Genomic DNA, 23,209 nt, shown 5'->3' with positions numbered 1-23,209 from the left:
TTCCCTGAGATGCCTTACCTTTTTCGTTTCTACTTTCAATATGGCTAGTAAATAAATTCCCTTTCGCCTTATATGTAAAACTTAAAGTCCACTTATACAATGTTCGAATGTGAAATCATACTAAAACAGATATTGCATAGCTTGATTAAGCCTTCATCTCTTTTAGATAATAATTTTCAGAAATTTATAATAATTATTCTTAAGAAATCCCTCCAAAATAAAAAATAATATGTATCTCTTAATAGAGTTAGCATTTCCTAAGATGCCTTACCTTTTTTCGTTTCTACTTTCAATATGGCTACTAAATAAATTTCCTTTAACCATATATGTAACAGCTAAAGTCTATTTATACAATGTTCGAATGTGAAATCATAAAAAAAAATAGATATTATATAGCTTGGTTAAGCCTTCATCTCTTTTACATAACCAGTTTCAGAAATTTGAAATACTAATTCTTAAGACATCCCTCCAAAATAAAAAAAAATATGTATCTCTTAATAGAATTAGCATTCCCTTAGACGCCTTACCGTTTTACATTTCCACTTTCAATATGGCTGCTAAATAAATTTCCTTTCGCAGTCCTAAAGTCCACTTATACAATGTCCTAATGTGAAATCATAAAAAAACAGATATTGTATAGCTTGATTAAGCCTTCATCTCTTTTAAATAATCAGTTTCAGAAATTTTATATAATTATTCTAAAGATATCCCTCCAAACAAAATGGCATAATCACCCCACAATTGTATAATAAATTTCTCCCCTGAGGTAGCTTTTGCCCAAAGTTTTAAGGTTTACCGAAATTACATAAGCAAGATATTCCCTTAAGGTCAATTGTAGCATGTACGAAAGCCCCGTGCTTCCAATATTGGAAAGTGATTATGTACAGTGTTCAAACCTTTGCCTTATTCCCAAATTAATGATAATTTGGGAATAAAGCTGGAAATTAATGATAATATTTTATCACGGAATGTTCACGAGGTGGAATTGTGTCATAACAGAAATTACGTAAATTCAATGCTGAAATTCAAGGGAGTCTGGTGATGTAACACACGGCAGTATTTCTAGCTCTGTGATTGGTCTAGAAAGAGTGTGTGGTCTTGTTTTCTTTGTATTTTAGCCCTCTGAATGGCTGTGATATTGTTCGCCCCGTGGTAATACCTAGCCTTCTATTAATAGTTGCTATCTTAATTGGTTTGACCATTTTATATACACTTTTTTTATAAATTTTATAACGTGGATTCTTGATATGTTTCAAATTTTTTTGTGTTTGTATGTTTTATGTTATCTTCGTGATATATTTTTTATTATATTTTATTGATTTATGTAGACAGGCACATAGACGGGATATATATAGACAGATATAGACAGGCACTAAATTTAAAATCTAGTGGGAGGCAAAAAATAGGCGGAAAAATTCCTCCTCAAGTTTATACCACTGCTTATGTACTACCAATCTTACATACTACCTTCCTCTCAAGGAGATATTTTGTGCTTTCTAGTTTTTAGTTTTCACACCTACTGGGATTGGCAAGGGGATATCCCAACTTTAGATTTCTTCGGGTCCTGAAATTAAAAAACCGCTATTCTGATTCTAGATCCTAAGGAGCACCGGCCTGGGAAACAATGGGCCACATTTAGTGACGACCAAAATCACTTTCTTCTCTTAGACCAGGCCTTAATAGGTAGGTAAAGTTTACATACATTGCTATATTTAGCAACGCATTTCCTTTCCTTTATGATTATTAGTATTTTTTAAAGGAAACAGGAAATCAAATTTATAATTTGAGGGGAGGTTTGTTATTAAGGATAAGTTTAAACCAAACTAATAGTTATTTCTGAGAGGTTTTAATGGAAATTTTCTGTTCCTTTGAGCCAAGGCTATGTATATTCACACCACTGTGACAATGTATGGCTAGCCCAACCTATCAGGAAATTCCAGAGGGGGAGGATTGTTATTAGAGATATATTTAAACCATATTAAGAGCTATTTCTGAGAGGTCTTAACGAAAATGCCTCATTAATTTGACTGGATTTTAGATTTCAGTCCTTCTCCGCCAGAAAAATTTTGGTAACACCTCCCGCCTTAACTTTAAGCTCTTCCATAAAAGGTATTTTTTCACAATAGATTATTGGGTGTTATATTTCAGTCCCCCTCTACCGGAAAAATTTCTGTAACCTCGCACCTCAATTTTAACCTGTTTATAGAAGTTATTTATTTACGAAAGCTTAATAGGTGTTATATTTTATTCCCCACTCACCCGAAAAAATTCTTTTAACACCTGCCATCTTACCTTTAAGCCTTTTTATGGAAGTTACTTATTTAAGATAGCTTATTGGATATTAGATTTCAGTCCCCCTCCCCCTGACATTTTTTGGGCATTTTCCTTCAAAAATATTCGTCTACACTAGAATCAATCATTTAAACTTAACGAAAAAATCCACATTACCGTTTCTTCTGATGACTCCTAGCAATTGACGCCAGCATGGCAAAATGTACCAGCCCCCAATAACACCCTCTGGGGATAAGAATATTATCGCACCTAAAGCTTTTCAACCTTTTTCTCTCAAGAATAAATTTATAAACTAAAAGATTACCATTGTTTTTATTTAAACAGCAGACACTTGCCATTTCGTGGCTATATTATAATGTCTCGTGGCAATTTTTAGCCTGTGACACTGAATATCTGACATACAGCACCTTCTAACAAGCATTATCTTACCTATGACACTTTTTGAACATTTCCTGCAAAAATATTAATTTACACTAGAATCGATCGTTTAAATTTAATGAAAAAAATCCCCATTAATGTTTCTTCTGATGAATCTTAGCATTTGAGGCTAGTATTGCATAATTTACCCCCCGATGAAACCCTCTGGGAGTACATAATCACACGTAAGGGTTTTTCAACCCTTTTCTTTAAAAAAATAAATCTATAAAGTAAAAAATGATCATTGTTTTTATTTGAATAGCAGAAACTTGCCATTTTATTGTTAGATTGCAATTTTCCATGGCTATTCATTGCCAGTGGAACTTTTTGCGTGCTGATTTTTGTTCGTGAAACTTGTTGCTTGTTGATTTTTCTTTTCGTGAAGCACGTACAATTATCTTTAATTCTCGTCGTGAAACTGATTTTATTCATGGAACTTGTTGCGAGGTGATTTTTGTTCGTGGAACTTGTTGCATGCTGATTTTTCTTCGTGAAACTTATTGCATATTGATTTTTATTCATGAAACTTGTATATTGATTTTTCTCCTCGTGAAAATAATTTTGGTCACAGAACTTGTTGCGTGCTCATTTTTGTTCGTGGAACTTCTTGCATGCTGATTTTTGTTCGTGGAACTTGCTGCGTGTTGATTTTTCTCTTCGTGAAACTTGTACATTGATTTCTCTCCTCGTGAAACTAATTTTGCTCATGAAACATGTTGCATGCTAATTTATGTTCATGGAACTTGTTACATGCTTGTTTTTGTTCGTGAAACTTGTTGCATGTTGATTTTTCTCTTTGTGAAACTTGTACATTGATTTTTCTCCTTGTTCATGGAACTTGTTGCGTGTTGCTTTTTGTTTGTAGAACTTGTGGCTTGCTGGTATTTTTTGGTGAAACTTGTTGCATGTTGATTTTTCTCTCCTTGAATCTTGTACATTCATTTTTCTGAAACTAATTTTTTTTCAGGGAACTTGTTGCGTGTTGATTTTTGTTTTTGGAACTTGCTGCGTGCTGATCTTTTTCTTCGTGAAACTTTTAAATTGATTTTTCTCGTAGTGAAACTGATTTTGTTCATGAAACTTGATGCGTGCACTTTTTGTTCACGGAACTTGTTACATGCTAGTTTTTGTTCGTGAAACTTGTTGCATCTTGATTTTTCTCTTTGTGAAACTTGTACATTGATTTTTCTCCTTGTGAAACTGATTTTGTTGATGGAACTTTTTACGTGTTGCTTCTTGTTTTTGGAATTTGTTGTTTGCTTATTTTTTTTGGTGAAACTTGTTGCATATTGATTTTTCTTTTCGTGAAACTTGTACATTGATTTTTGTCCTCGTGAAACTGATTTTGATCATGGAACTTGCTGCGTACTGATTTTTTGTTCGTGGAACTTGTTGCGTGCTCTTTTTTGTTCATGTAACTTGTTACATGTTGATTTTTCTCTTCATAGAACTTTTACATTGATTTTTCTCTTCGCAAAACTTGTACATTACTAGTATAATAAAAACAGGAACTGCCCAGCCTAGATCTGCCCATCAATTTACCCCCTTCTCAGCCCAATTTACACGATTTTCAAATGATAAATATGTATTTTCAAGCATTTCCCATCTTAAATTTTACCATCAAAACAGTTCTTGTGATATAATGAATAGGGAGTATAAGGATGTGATATATGGAGGAATAAGCAATATAAGGATGCATGTTTTACTTATATTCAATATCATCCTTATACTACTGATTAATTAAAAAACTTTTTCAACAAAATGAGTTTAAAAAAAAGTAAAGAGCTCCATTAAACCAAAATGTACAAAAATACAATCAAATAATCTATCAAAAATACAACTACCACAAATCAATATCAATAAATAAATAAAACCCAAACAAACAGAAATTAAAATAAATAAGAGTTCATAAGTCAATATGAACGAACAGAAATTGATTAAAAAAAAACTTTTTAAACTAAATAAGTTTTAAAAAAAGTAAGAACTCCATTAAACAAAACTGAACAAAAATAAAATAAAATAATCTACCAAAAATGCATCTACCACAAATAAGTATCAATAAATAAATGAAACCCCGAAAAAAAAAGAAACTACAATAAATAAGAGTCAAACTCAAAACGAGCAGAACTTAATATGAGTAGGGTTCTAAGCCTCAAGCTTTCTAAAAGCCAGAATATAATTTTTACTTTACTGAAAAAATTAAAATGAATTTACTGAAAAAAAAATCTGCATTGTCAGTTTAGTATACATATGCTGATATTTATTCCTTCAAATCGTAATTGATTTTTGATTTCTTAAAGTTAGAAAAGCGAAAATATTTAAAAGAATTTTTTCAGCAATGTACAAATTATATTCTGGCTTTTAGAAATCTTGGGGTTAAGAACCCTACTCATATTAATTTCTGCTTGTTTTGAGTTTGACTCTTATTTATTGTAGTTTCTTTTTTTTTTCGGGGTTTCATTTATTTATTGATACTTATTTGTGGTAGATGCATTTTTGGTAGATTATTTTATTTTATTTTTGTTCAGTTTTGTTTAATGGAGTTCTTGCTTTTTTCTAAACTTATTTAGTTTAAAAAGTTTTTTTTTTAATCAATTTCTGTTCGTTCATATTGACTTAGTCTTTTTCAGGGAGAAATATTGAGCCTCTGCTAATGTTATATAAAAACTCCTTCCATAAGAACCGTAAATACCCCTGGGCGTAGCTTACAACCCTTGCCCCTAATCTCTGGGGATAACCCTAAATGCCTTGTTATAAGATATTTAGACACTTTTGAATAGAATAGCTGTCTCAGAATTTCTATTAGCTGCATTTCGGGACAACACGATGTGTGTGTTTGGGGGGGGGGGGTAGCTGCCCTCCGATCACTTTAACTCTTAAAAAGAGCACTAGAGCGTCTGATTACTAATCCAATGAGCCCCCTCCAAAGTTTATGTGACGCTGCTTTCTATAAAAAGCTTATGTGTCCCCAGGGTATAACTTACAACCCCTGCCCTGAGGGCTGGGGGGTTTCTTATCTTCAAACACATAATTTAAAGAGCGTTCTGATACACAGAACAAAATGGGTATCTGAAAATTTTGGGTGGAAGTGTTTCTGAGCGTGGGAGGAGGGCATGTGTCCTTTGATTACTTTCTACTAATAAAAAAGGTACTAGTCTTCACAATTTTCACTCAAATGAGCCCTTTTTGAAGCTTCTACGATAAAAATTTCTATAAAAACCTTATATTCCCCAAGGGCATAACTTACTACCCTTTTCCTGAGGGCTATGGGGGAGGATTGTCATCCTCCAAGACATAATTTCAAGACCTTTCAACTACGTTGAACAAAATGGCCAAATCCAAAATGTTGATCGAAAATGTTTGGGAAAATGATGGGCGTAGTGGTGCATTCTTCCTCCAAATGCTTTCGACTATTAAAAAGGGCAACAGCCCTTTCAATTTCCAATCGAATGAGCCCTTTTTGAAATTTTTACGACAATGCTTTCTATAAAAAATATTATATGCCCCCAGGGCATAGCAAACAAACTTAGCCCTTAGGCCTATAGGGGGTTGTCATCCTCAAAGACCTAATTTCCAGAACTTTCAACTACGTTGAACAAAATGGCTATCTCAAAATTGTTATTGGATGCGTTTCGGTAAATGTTCATAAGAACCTTGTATGCTCCCAGGGCATAACTTACATCCCTTGCACTGAGGTCTGTAGTTGGTTTGTCTGCCTTAAAGACATATTTTCAAGAACTTTCAACTACGTTGAAAAAATGGCTATCTTTATTGATTGTATGTGTTTGGGGAAATGATGGGCGTGAGAGGGGATTAGTTGCCCTACAATCACTTTCGACTATTAAAAAGTGCAGTAGTCCTTTCGATTTCCAGTCAAATGGGCCTACATGAATTTTCTACAACATCACTTTCTATAAAAGCATTATATGAACCAAGGGATTAACTTACAACCCTTTCCCTGAGGGCTGTGGGGGGTTTGTCTGCCTCAAAGACATAGTTTGCAGATTTTTCAACTATGTAGGAAAAATGGCATAACTTACAACCCTTGCACTGAGGGCTGTGGGGGGAGGGGTTGTCATCCTAAAAGACCTTTTTCCCAACCGTTAAACTACGTTGAACCAAATGGCTATTAAAATTTTTATTGGATTGGTTTGGGGAAAAGGTGGGAGTAAGAGGGGGGTTAGTTGCCCTCCAAGCACTTTTGACTATTAAAAAGGGCACTAGCCCTTTGAATTTTCAATTAAATTAGTCCTTTTTCAAGTTTCTAAGACATAGCTTTCAATAAGAACCTTATATTCCTCTGGGGTATAACTTATAACCCTTGCCCTGAACACTGTGGGGGGAGTGTACTGCTCAAAGACCTAATTTAGAGAACATCCAACTGCCCTGAACAAAAAGGCTATCTCAAAATTATGATTGGATGGGTTTGGGAAAATTGTAGGCTTGAAAGGGGTGTTAGTTGCCTTTAAATCACTCTCGACTATGAAAAAGGGCTCTAGTCATTTCAATTTCTAATCGAAAGGGCCCTTTTTGAAGTTTCTACGACAACGCTTTCTATAAAAACTGTATATGCCCCCTGGGCAAAACTTACAACCTTTGCCCTTGGGGCTCTGGGAGCTTGTCATCCTCAAATACATAATTTCCAGAACTTTCAACCACGTTGAACAAAATCACTATCTTTAAACTTTGATTGAATGTCTTTGAGGAAATGATGGGCGTGACAGGGGAGTTAGTTGCTCTCAATTCACTTTCGACTATTAAAAAGGACACTAGCCCTTTCAATTTCCAATCAAAAGACCCCCTTTTGAAGTTTCGGTGACAAAACTTTCTATAAAACCTTATATACCCCCAGGGTATACCTTACAGCCCTTGACCTTAGGGCTCAGAGAGGGTTATCATCCTCAAAGACCTAATTTACAGAACTTTCAACTACGTTGAACAAAATGGATTTCTTATAATTTTAATTAGATGTGTTTGGGGAATGGTGGGCGTGAAAGGGGGGCTACTTGCCTTTCAATTATTTTTACTATTAAAAAGGGCAATAGCCCTTTCAATTTCCAATTGAATGAGCCCTTTTTAAAGTTTCTACAACATCGCTAATTATAAAGACCTTATATGTCCCCAGGGCATAACTGGCAACCCTTGCCCTGAGGGCTTTGGAGGAGGGGGGCTGCTATCCCCAAAGACATAATTTCCAAAACTTTCAACTACGTTAAAATGTGCCTATCTCGAAATTTTGATTCTATTTTTTGGTGGAAATGGGGGGTGTGAGAGCGGGTTAGTTCCCCTCCAGTCATTTTTAACTATTAAAAAAGACGTTAGCCACTTCAATTTCCAATTGAATGAGCCGTTTTCGAAGTGTCTATGACAACGCTATCTAAAAGAACCTTATATGCCCCCAGGGCCTAATTTACAACCTTTGTCCTGAGGACTGTGAGGGAGGTGTCAACCTTTAAAACCTAATTTCCAAAACTTTCAACTACGTTGTATAAAATTGCTATCTAAACAATTTTATTAGATGTGCTTGGGGAAGAGGTGGGCATGAGGGGGGGGGGGGTTAGTTGCCTACCAATCACTTTTGACTATTAAAAAGGGCATTAGCCCTTTGCATTTCTAATCGAATGAACCCTTTTTCAAGTTTCTACGACAAAACCTTCAATAAAAACTTTTTATGTCCCCAGGGTATAACTTATAACCTCTGCCCCAAAGACTCTTGGAGGAAGTGTCCTGCTCAAAGATATAATTTCCAGAACTTGTAACTGTGTTGAACAAAATGGCTTTCAAGGTGGGCATGAGGGGAGGGTTAGTTGCCTCCCAATCACTTTTGACTATTAAAAAGGTCACTAGCCCTTTGCATTTCTAATCGAATGAACCCTTTTTCAAGTTTCTACGACAAAGCCTTCAATAAAAACCTTTTATGCCCCCTGGGTATAACTTATAACCTCTGCTCTAAAGACTCTTGGAGGGAATGTCCTGCTCAAAAATATAATTTCCAGAACTTGCAACTGTGTTGAACAAAATGGCTTTCTCAAAATTTTGATTGTTTGTGTTTGGGGAAATGTGTTGGGGAGCATTGTATGTGTTTGGTGGGCGTGGAAGGGGTGTTAGTTGCCTTCCGATCACTTTCAACTATTAAAAAGGCCACTAGCCATTTCAATTTCCAATCGAATGATCCCTTTTTGGGGTTCTTTGGGGGGGGGGTTGTCATTCTCAAGGATATAATTTCCAGAACTTACAGCTGCATTGAAAAAAATCGCTCTATTAAAATTTTGTTTGGATGTGTTTTGGGAAAAGGTGGTTGTTTGAGCTTGGTGTGTTTGGGGGTTAGTTGTCCTCCAATCATTTTCGACAATTCAAACGGGCACGAGCCCTTTGAGTGTTCACTCAAATGAGCCCTTTTTGAAGTTTCTACGACAAAGCTTTCTATAAAAACCTTGAATGCCCCCGAAGCATAACTTACAACCCTGTCCCTAAGGGCTGTGTGGGGAGTATCCTCCTCAAAAATATTCTTTCCATTCGGAAATCAGCTACGTTGAACGAAATGGCTATCTCAAGATTTTGATTGGATTTCTTTGGGGAAATGGTGGGCGTGGAAGGGGTATTAGCTGCCTTCCAATCACTTTCGACTATTATAAAGGCACTAGTCATTCCAATTTTTAATCAAATGAGCCCTTTTCAAAGTTTCTACGACAACTCCTTCGATACAAAGTGCCCTTGTCTACAGGAAAAAAAAAAAAACATCGTTCCAACATCGTTCTTTACTTAGGCAGCACTATTACGCTGCCTATGATAAAAGGTAATAATTTGATATAATTGGATTTTTAGTGGATAGTTATAATATTTTATCTTTCAAAAGCTTTTCAAATCATAGCTTTATCTAGTTTTTTTTTTTATTTCTTTTCAAGATCACCTGCCTTAGAATCAAAACACTTAGGTGCAAATAGGTCAACCATTTCACCTTTACAATCAATCATGATAGCGATTTTAATTGCATATTTACTTTTTATACATTTCATCCCTTTAAACGAGTATTCCATTCCAAAGTCTAAATTTTGTTTCTTAATTGTTCGATTGTATGTATTTTCCATTTTCATTTCGCTTAAAAGTTTCTCCATTTATTACTAAACATTTTTATTAAACAAATATCCAAACCGAAAATAATCTATATTATTAGCATATAATTTACTATCAATGATTTCCATGATTGCTTTTCCTTCTGAAAATATAACGCAGCAAATGTTGTTTGGATTAGCAGGTACTTGATCTAATAAAAGCCTAATTTCTATATCAGTAGTGTATCCACTTCGATAAATATTTGATTCATGCTTTGAAACATCATACCAAAATAAAGTATATACAGTTTTATACTCATTGCAACTTACAATTGTTCCACTGTCAACGTTTTCATGTTTATATCCTAACTGTAAAAATCGTTAGTAAGCATTATAATATATTTCATTAGCATCACTGAAATCACATTTAAATTTTTCTTGTGGATATTTATATCAGTTTACCCTCAATTTAATTCTATTAGTGTTCATATGGTCAAACACCATGTTGTTTTGCGCATAACTCTTATCTCTTTCAGATTTGTGTAACACAACAATAATTTTAGTTGCGTTATAGCGTTTATTGACTACCCTCAATGTTAATTGTGTATTCGTTTTATTATCACTTTTTTGGTATCACACAATTTCCATCTTAATTCGAATGAGCTGCCCTTTCCTAATCCAGCTTTATATTGTTCAGCCTTCTTCGTTAATCCAGCTTCTAATTCAGTCACTATGGGTAAACTGGGATGTAATACTGTTAACATCCATGATAAATGCATTACATCTACATTAAACTTTTGAACTCCTGATTTTAGGACTATATTGGAAAAATCGCTTCTTTTTAATATAATTTGATGTTTAACGCCTCTAAAAACAAGATAATATCTTGACAAAATCTAAATAATCATGATAATGGTAAATAGATACTAACCAAGTGAATTTTTTTTGTTTTATTCAATCTTTTAGATAAAGCACTGTTAAAAGCGTTATTTGGTTTTGTTGTAACCGTGCCACCACCTGCGGTAACAGGCATAAAAAGGCTTTCAACCTCATTTTCAGCTTTAAAGGAATCAAGAGATTGGGTTTCATCTTCATAGAACAAAACATATTAGTAGCTGCACTTTGACTATAGTCATCTAAAAATTTTAATAAATTTTTAACAATAGTCGTTATACCTACATAATCAATACTTTAAATACATTTTCCATTGACAATATATTCAGCATTTCTGAACAAACTAAATGAAATATTTTTTAAAGTAGCTTTATCATTATTTTGCATATTTGTTCCAACAAATCATGTTATTTTCACTTCTGCATAAAGATAATTATCACTTGGAAGAATCCAGGATTCCACATCTATCAAAATAGAATTATAATTTAATTGTTGAGATACATTCACATTGTTTTCTCTAATTTCTGTATATCCATATTTGGTCGTAGAATTATGAACAATAGACTTTTCAAATATTCACCGATAAGGAGCATCAACTTGATTTACTGCCATTCATATATGGAAGAAACTATTAAATAAACTTTAACAGATTTTGAAACCGGGGATGTAGTTCAAGACAATTCCCTAAAATCTATGCATCCAATAATCCTTTCCTCTGTTCATCAAGATGTTTATTGGAATGTCTCTTGTTATTTAAAAACATAACTTTTAGAGATCTCACATCATTTAACTCTCTTTGATTATAATCTATCCAATCTTATCCATATGCAATCGCTCTATTTTTAAATAATTCCAGTCGAGATTTAATCACAATTAAATTTTATCAAATTATCTTATTAAAATTTTTTCAAATCCAAAACATATTCAACATTCTCTTCATGCTGATCAATTAACCTACCTAATTGATCAATTATAGTCATTTTTAGCGCGTTTATATATTCGTTTTTTTTTATTAGAAGATATTGCCTTTCTATAGGAATCGTACAGAGTAGCATTAAAGGTTCTGTTCTTGGAGCAAAATTCCAGATCACATAAGAGTTTGTATTCCCATTCACAATGGAACTATCCACTACTGAGCAGTGGATATGTAATTAACCAACATTTCTTGTAATATTAGGAGCTTTAGTACCTTTATTATATTTACTACTTAGTTCAACTTCATTGGCAAATCCTAAAATGAAACATAAATCACTATTAAACCGAAATTTATATTTCTTGTTTGAAATAATAACAAATTTCATTGCTGCTAGATTTGATGGTATACTGATTGAGCATTGATCTAGGGATGAATTGAAATAACGAGTTAAGAAATAATTTAAACCTTCTTCATCATAAAACTCAGTGGGTATAACAACGTTTACCCATTCATTCTTGTTTTTTTTTCCTATATTAAACGTGTTATTTTTAAAAAGATCACTAATGTTATACTATGAATACCATAGTGTATATTTAGGTAAAGCTATTTCGTAATCAGAGTTTTAATCTATCATGATCGGATTACTTGTATAAGGCCATTAAATTTCATATTTTTACCACTGATAATAATCCAAATCCTTTATTAGAAAAGTATTTTTATTCATAAAATTCAAATTCCGAGATAGTTTTGGGTACGAATATAAGTGTCTTACGGTCGGCCAAATCAAGGAGTTGTCTTCGATCTGAAGCAAAGTACCAAGCATGCTTATAAAAAACGTTTAAGACAGTCTACGGTATCTGGTTTTGATTTTCCTGCGTCTAGAAAGGAGTGGTCTCATGTTCTGAATTCGGATAATCTTAGTAGTGAGTTTTCTGAAAGTTCTATTGCAGTTCATACTTGGGTGTCGTATTATAATTGTATTTTCGGCAAGGTGAACCGGGAAGTTGAAAAGCTTTTTAGTAATCTTTTTGAGTCGTGTTTTCCTAACGTATATCTCAGATTAATGTATTATTAGTTTCTACTGTCATAGTGCATATTTAGGTAAAGCTATTTCATAATCAGAGTTTCAATCTATTATGATCGGATTACTTGTATAAGACCATTCAATTTCATTTTTTTTACCACTGATAATAATCCAAATCCTTTATTGGAAAAGTATTTTTATTCATAAAATTCAAGTTCTGAGATAGTTTTGGGTACGAATATGGGTGTCTTACGGTCGGCCAAGTCAAGGAGTTGTCTTCGATCTGAAGCAAAATACCAAGCATGCTTATAAAAAACATTTACGGCAGTCTACGGTATCTGCTTTTGATTTTCCTGCGTCGAGAAAGGAGTGGTCTCATGTTCTGAATTCGGATAAGCTTAGTAGTGAGTTTTCTGAAAGTTCTATAGCAGTTCATACTTGGGTGTAATATTATAATTATATTTTTGGCAAGGTGAACCAGGAAGTTGAAAATCTTTTTAGTAATCTTCTTGAGTCGTGTTTGCCTAATCGTATTTCTCAGATCAATGCATTATTAGTTTCTACTGTTGATATTGGTCAAGCTATTAAGAACATGCAATCTAGCTCTGTTGATCAAGACAGAATTTCTTATTATCATCAAAAAGTGGTTTGCCCAACTTTGATAGATCACCTTCAGCTACTGTTTCAGATGTGTTTATCTGCTCCAATGGTTCCCGACAGTTTTCTCTTCGGCATAGTCACCTCGCTTTTGAATCGTGGAAAAACTTTGTCAGAGTGTAGTTCTTATCGATCAATTACTGTTTCATGCAATCTTAGCAAAATTTTTGAATACATTCTTCTCCCTTTCATTTCAGAAAGTGTTAATTTTGGTGGAAACCAATTTGGCTTTCAAAAAAGGCTGGGAAGTCAGCACGCCCACCGTGTTCTAGCCTCCCTCCTGTTGCAACCTGTAAATAATAGATCTCTTCTTCATATCTGTGCTCTTGATCTTTCGAAAACTTTCGATAGTAGAGTCCACTCACATCCACTCTATTCCCTTTTTTCCAACAATATTAGCTTTTCTATCGTTGTTTTGTTACGGTACTGGTATTCTAACTTTTATTTTTTCGGATAAAATGTAATGGATTAGTTTCTGATTCAAAAGTGAAAAATGGAGTAGTTTCTTTGGCGTGGGGTCCATCAAGACGGTGTGCTTTCTCCAACTATTTTTAAGTTATTTATTACTCCTATCCTTTCATCTTTGCCTTTGACTTTCATTTCTGATGGAATTGATGTCTCGTATCTTGCTTATGCGGACGATGTTCTCCTTGTCAGTCGTTCTAGGGCTGGGCTCTCACATTCTGTCAGCTGGATCTCAGACCAGTTCAGATGGATTGGGATTATGTTGAACGTTGATAAGTGCGAATATACTTCATTTAATTCAAGTGCGAGTCTCCCTCTTAACTGTGGGTTTTTCTCTATTTCCTGTGTCTCTTCTTTTCGGTGGCATAGTCTTCGCATTAATAATAATCTCAAACACGTTGGGCTCTGACAGTTTCTAATGCAAAAAAAAATCAGATAGGATATTAAAAAATTGCTGCAAATAGAGGGAGGTACAATAGAAAAGTGCTTGGGAAATTATATTCTTCATTTTGTGATCATTCTATTATTTTATCTGTTTTTCTTCCAAAACTGAAACCTAAAGATCGGAAATCCATCCTAACATATTATTTTAAATTTTCTCGGTACCTTTTGTGCCTCCCTCCGTGGTTCCAGAACCGGCATCTAATATCGCGATTCGGCCTCCCTGATTTACGGGAAAAAGTGACTGTGCTTGCGGGAAAGCTGTCGTTATCTGCAGGTCTTACTGCGCACCATAATTTACGTCGTTTTATGTAAATAATTGTTAAGTGTGCGAGTTTGTTTTTTTTGTTTTGTTTTTTTTTTTGTTCAGGATGTACGCTGCTTCTTTTTAATAGTGGGTAATAAATAAATTATTATTATTATTATAGTATTATAGTCATTTTAATAATAATTTTATTTTTGAATAATGAATCGATCAGGTCAATAGCTTCATTTCCCACTTCATCAGATGTATTTTCAGCAACCCTGCTACCTAATAAACTATATAACTTGTCGATCATATCTTTTTCATTCACCTAAATCCTAGTTCCTTGCTGAGGTTGTATAACATCAAAGTTGTCTCTAATAGCTTTTAACCTTTTTCTGGAGATTTTACGAACTGAGACTTGTTTTCTACCTTTCATCCTTTATTTATAACCTATCATCACTCCTCCATAACTTTTATTAAGTGTTCCTGATTCATCTATTGCATCTGTTAAATATTGATAATTTTCTAAATAATGACTAGGCATTTCAAAATATTATCCCTTAGGATCATAGTCGTCATGGATTTCTCTCAAAAGTTCTTTATCTATCTCAGAATCGACATTAGCGATGAAATTTGGTTTATTCGGGGGTAAAATAGCTTGACTTGATCGACTTGTTAGTACGTTGGTTGATCCAATTGATTCATCCAAAAAGATTGATCCAATTGTTGTATTTGTCTTCTTAAATTAATGTCGTTTTCATATGATTTATCAGTAATCATATTAGTATTTTTATCTTCTGCTTTAAAAATTGGAGCACCCAACTTTTCAGCATGTCCACGTTCTCAAGAATGTCTCAAGAATAGTAAATAGAAAGCAATAAAATTCCTTCAGTTTGACAATTTTTAAGATCCACTGCACTTCTTCTCAGCACCAGGACTAACATGGGAAGCTTTTCTCCAACACTCTAAAGCTGAAATTCAGTTATTGTTTGATGAAGATATGTATACCTTTATTAAAAAAGGAACAAGAGGAGGTTTATCTTAGTGTATGAAAAGATATGCTAAAGCAAATAATAAATATACGAAAAACTTTGTACATTATTAAAACTTTGTACAAATTATGTTGTACATTATAAGAATTTAGAATGTTATTTAAAACATAGCTCAACATTGAAAAAACCACATAGAATACTAGCATTTACTGAGTCATCCTAGTTAATAGAATATATGAATCATAATACTAAATTACGACAAAAGAGAACGAATGATTTTGAGAAAGATTTATTTAAACTCATGAATAATGCTTGTTTTGGGAAAGCCAAGGAAAATGTTAGAAGGAAGGCTAGTATTGAAATAATCACTAGTGATGAAGAAAGACGAAAAATAATCAAAAAACATAACTTTAGAAAGAATTTTAACTTTAGAAATAATCTTTAGAAAGAATTTCTCAGTACCCAGAATGGCTAAGACAAAAATAAATCTGAACAAAACCTATTTATATCGGATTCGCTGCTTTAGAGTTATCTAAGTTACTGATGTATGAATTTCACTATGAATATATGAAACCAAAATATTATGAGAACATTGATTTTTACAACGTGGATATGGATAGTTTTATTTATGATATTCAAACTGAAGATTTTTATGAAGATATTAAATTTGACCTCCAAAAAAAATTCAATATCTCGAATTATGAGAAAGATGACCCTTATAACTTCCCTTCAGTCAATAAAAAAGTGATAGGTATAATGAAGGATGAATTATTTGGAACAATAATGTCAGAGTTTGATGGTTTAAGATCAAAACTATACGCTTATTTAAAAGAGGGTGACGATGAAACCAAAGCAAAGAAAAAATTGAAAGATATCAAAAACAAATATCTTTAAAGATAAAATAACATTACAGAATTAAAAAGATGTATTATTCAGAAAAGCGGAAAGCTTATAACAAACTCAGTATACTTTAAGAGCAAACAAACATAGAATGTTCTTATAGAAACAAAATGAAAAAGCTCTAGACCCTAATGACACTAAAAGAATAGTTTTTGAAAAAAGAGAAGACACGGTACCCTGGGGATTTAATCCCTTCAATATAGAAGCTAATTAAGTGTTACTAAGCTAATTAAGGTATTATAGTTGAGCTATTTAAGTATTAAAGTTAAGCTTCATAATTAAAGTTGAGCTATACGATTCAAATATATATGATATAAGCTTCAGAGCTATAAGCTTCAAAGCTATAAGCTTTTAGTTTTAAAGCTATAAGGTGTAAGTTTCAAAGCTATAAGCTTTAAACCTATAGGCTTCAAAGCTATAAGCTTTGCTTATAGCTTTGAAAGCTTATAGCTTAACTTTAAATATGAAGCTTAGCTTTATTACTTAATTAGCTCAACTATAATACCTTAATTTTCTTAATAATACTTTAACTAGCCTATATATTGAAGGGATTAAATCCCCAAGGTACCAAGTTTACTCTAGTTTCCAAAACTAAAGGGTCCTCTTTCTTATATTCCGAGATATCAAAATTTTTTTGGAGGTCAAGAAAAGACAATTAAGGAAAAGTTTTGGAAAATGATAAAGTTTGGGAATGATATACATGGTTGTGATTTTCAATCCAATAAGCCCATTCCGAGGTTTATATCACCACCCCTTTCAGATTATGTGCTTCTTGGAAAAAATATAATACATTGAAGCCTTATGGCCCTCTAGTATATGCCCATCAATAAGCTCTTCCAAATGCGATGGGAAAAGTTTTTTTTCATTTACCGTTATATGAAAAGTTATTTTTAAAGTGCTGAGGTAAAAAGTAAAACTTGAAAAGAACTTTTAGTTTTTTTTTTTGAAATGAGTCTGTAACATGGGTGCTGAAAAGTTGTAGCTCTCCTTTTTGACATTTTAAGGAGTAAATCTTGTTTGAACACCATATTTTCTTTTTGCCCAATCATTTGAACAAATGATATTTCTCTATTGCTAGTTCTTCCCAAATGTCTTATGATATGACAGAAAAAGGGCAACTTATATGGAATACATTTACAAGCAAAGTAGTCTTATCTCTGGATCTGTTTTGCCACTTATATCACATTTTGCGGTAATAATGTAATTTGAACAGAAATGTTACACAACTTTCTGATGATAACCCGATCTGCCGCGAAATAATTTTGATCAGCACATTTTTTTTTTCAGCGAAAGAATTTTCATCCCTGAATTCACATTGAGTAATGTCACTGTACGGGAAAGGAGGCAAATGTTTGGTTTTAGCTTCGAATGTAGTTGAAAACATAGGGTCTTCTTCTTCTTAAAAAAAGCACCTGGAATCCTAAACGGGCTCCTTTCGGCTTCTAACTGCACTTTTCTTCTTCTTCGTTAGAAATCACTTGGACTCCATCATTTGGTGTCTTTCTGGCCTCCAAGCTGGTGGATTCTCCTCCATGTCATTCAATTTATATACTTCCAGGAAGGGTGGAGAAAACTAAATTGGCTTTTTCATAAGGGCCAACATGGGAAGCGTAGGGTCCTGCTACCATTACCCCGCAATTTAAGAGTAAACTCGGCAGGTACCCCTACAGCTCTTGCGACAGGACCCTCCCCTTCTTCTGCTTGTCGACCCCTCTTCATTAAAGTTACAATACTTCGGAAGATGTTACTCACTCAAGGAACACCTAAATTCATTAACACATCAATTGCCTCTCTGTAAAATTTCTTTTCAGTGGAGGCTGGCAAGGGAGCATCCACAATCAGGTTAATATCTAGTGGAAGTTTAAAATTTTGGGATAGGGTATGTAGTTTATAAATTCCAGAAGTACTTGCAGTGCATTCAAAGAGAAGGTGTTGCAAAGTTTTTTCAGTCAGGTTGCAAAATCTACAATTGGGGTCACTATACTGCTTCCATCTGAATTCTTCTCTTCTCAGTTTTACTACTAAGCTTTTAATTTTAAAGTACGTCCGATTTATTTCAGGCTCTTTGAAAATTGGAGCCAAAGCAGGAGGAGGCTTTCTATAAGGATGGCGGTTTCTAATTGCGTCTCTAAGTGCGATTGAAAAATTTTGAGCAAGCTGCGGGTTGATCGACTTTGCAGTCTCTGCGGCAAGAATGTCCGCTTTTTCGTTATAGTGGATGCCTACATGGCTAAGATTATGCTGGAAAGCCACTGCTATGTCAATCTTATATAGAGAATCAAGCTGTTCTCTTATCTCCTGCAAATCAGTGTCCTTTGCGTTCCAGGTTAAGGTTTGTATTAGTTTAAGGGCAGTCTGAGAATCCGAGAAGATAGCTACGTTGCTGAAATGGAGAGGAATATTTTTGACTATCTTTAGTGATTCAACTATTGCTGCCATTTCAGCCGTCAAAACTGAGGAGTTTAGTGGGAGAGGCTTTTGAATGGACAGAGAGGTCTGTGGAATTATTGATGCTACGACAGATTTATTCCCTACTAGGGATCAGTATAAATGTGCAGATGATCTTTTAACTCTGTAGCCTTTTTCCTTAAAAATTCATCTCTAATTAGTTGGTGTGGGATATTCTCTTTTTTGTCTTGTATAATCCTGTCTTGTATCAACCTGAATTTTATCTAATGAACAGTTTGGACACAGTGTTGAAAAAGCTTGCCATGATGCGATCCCGAATTTATTCTGCTGCCTAGCGCTCAGAATAAAAGGTTAATATGGTATTCGCGGAACTGTGTTGCCAGATGGGCTTGTTTTCCGCCCCGTGGGCTTACTTTAGCCGTCAGGGGTGGGCTGAATTTTGGAGTGGACGTGGGGGCCGTGGGGCGGGAACGTGGGCTTTTTCTTTAAAAAAATGGGCTTATTTTGGACTTATTTTTACTGAATGTTTGGAACCAGACAAAAATTCCAAAATCACGGTGGCTCAGCCGTGGCTATGCACCAAAAAGACAAGATCCCTCCTTTAGCGCGTGGAACGCTTTCTATTCTGAAACGCTTCCCCATTAGGAATTTATTTCTGCATGGCTGACATGGCTCTGCGTTAGCAGTCTTACAAGGAATTTTATTGCTGCTCAGATTAAGGCAGGACTTGAATTTTATGCAGATCTATTCTTTTTTTATATATTTGACAAATCTGACCCACCCTTTTAGTGGCCTAAGCTCAGTCTACAATCGGGGCTGTTGCAAAAAAATCATGCTAAGAAAACAATTTATACTTTGTAATATGCAGATTTCCCTACTTGTAATGGTATATACCTAGAGAAGGAAACATGTTAAGAAAACAATTAATACTTGATAATTAATATACAGAAATAATTGTTGCTGATATATTGCTTGTAGCCCTGCTATAGATTACCCCCAGGCCTTCCCCCTTAATTTGCAAATACATGGCTGAAAATCATCCAGTGTACCAGTAAATTTAATCAACTGGGACAAAACGAAAACCAGAAAAACAAGTTACTGATTGTTGGCACAATGCATTGGAAATATATAATTTGGGTTATATATTTGCACATTAGGGGAAGGACTTAGGGATAAAGTATAGCTGAGATACGTGCAATATATGTTATCTACAATTATTTGGCATATTATGAATTGTTTTCTTAACATGTTTCCTTCTCTACATGTCCTTCTGTAGATTGTTTTAATTAACACTTTTTAACTGCAAGTTTATTATACTCTACTACCCCCCCCCCCATAATGTGCAAATATAGATGGGCGCCCTTAGGCTGAATTATAGGGGGGGGGCTCACCAGGTCTAATTGGCACTTCCAGTGCTGTATAATCAAAATCTAAAGACAAAATATCATAGGCAGCACAATAGTGCTGCCTAAGTAAAGAGCCATGTGGGCACTATATATTGTTTTGTTTTTTAGACCAGGGAACTTCTTACAGAAAGAAATGTCATAGGAACTTCAAAAAGAGCTCATGGATGGCAACCAGCTCCCCCTCCCCCACGTCAAATCACTTTAGCAAAACATCATATCAAAATTTTGAGATAGACATTTTGTTCAGCATAGTCTAAAGGTCCAGAAACTATGGCTTTGAGAATGCCACCCCCATCCCCCTCCACCCCACAACCCTCAGAGCAATAGTCCAAAGAGAATATAACAACATCCTCAGTAATCAAATACCAGAAATATTTAGGCGGACGTTGAACTAAATCAAAACAAACTATGAGTATGTAGACTTTCAAAAAGGTGAAAAAGTAATATCTCAAGAACAACTTATATTAATAAGTTAGATCCTTAAGAGTACATTGTGGGGAATTTTGAACTATCCAAAAGGCACTATGTGTGTACTTTTAGTGCTACAACTACAGTTACTGTAACTAATGAGGATAAGAGTACTAAGGTGAAGGCGCTCCCTCTTTGTTCCCCCTTATGGGCGCCTATGAAAATATATAGTCTGAATTATATAAGGTAAAATTCTAGACAAGCTATTTGTTGCTATCTTTGGAAAGGGTTAGGTTACAAAAATGAAGCCTTCTGGGATGGGTTTACAGACTAAAGTATGTCCTGGGAAGATATTTTGAAGTAGCCAACCCGTCTCTACTCCTTTCCCCAATAAAGGGCACTGACCTTTGATCACCTTTAAAAACCTTTGTTTTATAAAAGTGAAACCATGCAGAATAGATCTTCTGCTTAAAAAATAGAACAAAAAAAGCGTTTTCAGCTTTACAACTTTGCTCAATCCAAATTTGGGAAGTTTCCAAGATCTGGAAACACATTTCATAAATTTAGGAAAAAACCTTTGATGTCGCTTAAAATTCTACTCTAATAACAGGAATTGCATTTTCAAACTAAAACCAGAGAAAAAGAAACTAAAAATTAAGATATAATGTTGTTTTGTCAAAATTCCAAGACTTAGAAATCAGAAGGGGGTTAACATAATAGTATGGCAATACCTTCCCAGAAAATGTTTTTGGCCCTGGATTCATCACTGAAAGTTTTTTTTCCCTAACTTAACTTTTCCAAGATATCAAAAAGTAGCTTGTCTAGAATAGTGCTTCAGATGCGGTCTGTGAACTCCCTTCGAACATTGAGTTTATGATGTCCGAAACATATAAATGGTTTAATGTAAGCCCCCTTAGAAGGGAGACATCAACAGGTATTTAAGTTGATAAAGGATGGAAATACCCTTACGTATTATTTCTCCCTCAAATACTCGTTGGTTCTCTCGGTACAATGCCTTGGTTTGCATACATGAGCATTACTTGGAGCTAATCACACACTTCAGTCTAGCGAAAGAGGAAGAACGTTGCTATACTGCCAGAGTCCTACACGCTATGTATCAAGATGAGCAAAACAGAATTTTTATTGCGTTCTTGAAGCCATTGCTGTCTGAGTTTCAAGGGGTCAATTTGCTGTTTCAGCACACACACGCTGACCAATTTCGTCTTTTTGAAGAGCTGTAGGGTTTAATACTAAGTCTCCCATGTAGGATACTCTGCTCATCTGCAGTGTCTTTGAGGGTTAATATGGACTTTGAAATCAATTATTTCCCTTCAGATTAAGTTGATTACGGACACGAGCTCCTGAGTGAACTGGCCAAATCTAAACTTTCAGATACACAGAAGAGCGGAATCAAAATACGTCGTTTTGCGTTCCTGAAAACTGTGGCTAAAGCGGTGCTTAAACAAATGCCTCCTGCTCTGAATTCGCACCTGAAGCTGAAATTTGTATCCCCTGTGATTTGCTTGTCTCAGTTTCGACCCCGATTTGGAGACTTGCCATTGAAAATTGTTGCTACCACTGATCTCAGTACCTTGGAGAATCAGTGGAGGAAACTGTTGGACGTTAATTTGTGATTTGTGTGTGGAAGAACAATCCCCAAAGGCTTCTCTCAGTTCTGGATAGCTGTCCTACATTATCTTGATGCTGTTGGGGCATTTCCTTTTCATGAATTAGCCAAGTTGGTATTGACTCTGTTGATTTTGCCAATTAGCAATGAGATAGTGGAACGGTTCTTTTCTATGATGAATGTCATTAAGAGAAAGCTCCGAAACCGTATGCTCGTGCCAATGTGGAACTCAATATTTGTGTTCAGTCTGTGGTTGTCAGCATGGGGCTCTTGTTGTTCGACGTTTGAGCCTACAAAGCATATGCTGATTTTCAATATTGATATTTATAAGGCTTGTGAAGTCGAAGAATTTGACCAAACAACTGATCTAGTCGATATAGATGATATTCTAGCCTCCTTTGAGTCTTAAATCTCTTAGTGCCTTATGGATCTAATTGCCTTTCTTTCTTGTTTTTGTTTTTTATCTGTACGTATTATTTCATCTTGGGATTACGAAGGCTTTTGTATTAACCCCGTTCTCACGTTTTTTTGTTTTTTTGAGGCCTTACTTTAATCATAAAGTTATCTTTAAATATTGTGTTGCAACTTTACCAAATAATGTGTACCAAAAATTTGTATACGATAATAAACCAAAGATATTGTATGTCTTCAGCTTGTCGTTGTTACTAGCGTATACGGTGGAATAAGTCATATTAAATTCTAAAAGTTAATAAAAAGAGTTCACAGCTATTTAACCATTATGACGTATAAAACTGCAACTAAAAACAGATGAATTTTGGTGGATCACATAAATCGTTGTTCTTCCGTGAAAGTGGAGCAGGATGAACGAAGGGTAAGCATGCAAGGTAAACGTAGAATTAGATTAGGGGCCAAACTTTTTCTGACTTCAGCACGAAAGACAATTTTAGGACTAATTAATCATGTGTGGCATTGTAGCACGTGCTTCAATTGGTATCAGTTTCTTAATACAATTTTTTAATTTTGTCATGGACAAAATGATGAGGGTTTTGAAAAAGGTTAAGGAATTAACAATAAGTCTGGACCGCATTTTTCCGTATTTGT

General features: G+C 34.5%; 1 protein-coding gene across 1 annotated transcript in view; it reads left to right on the top strand.

The window, feature by feature from the left end:
- Positions 1–1,646: 1,646 nt before the first annotated feature.
- LOC148941830 (activator of basal transcription 1-like) overlaps positions 1,647–23,209 on the top strand; it is a 44,773-nt gene continuing 23,210 nt past the window's right edge. The window contains exon 1 of the mRNA XM_089102926.1: positions 1,647–1,683. The gene's annotated coding sequence lies outside the window, so the exon portion shown is untranslated. The remainder of the gene's footprint in view (positions 1,684–23,209) is intronic.

Source organism: Artemia sp. Qi Xiang Cuo, chromosome 17, assembly GCF_049724085.1.
Source record: "Artemia sp. Qi Xiang Cuo chromosome 17, ASM4972408v1, whole genome shotgun sequence".
NCBI lineage: Eukaryota > Metazoa > Arthropoda > Branchiopoda > Anostraca > Artemiidae > Artemia > Artemia sp. Qi Xiang Cuo.
This window is presented reverse-complemented; position numbering and strand designations above follow the sequence as displayed.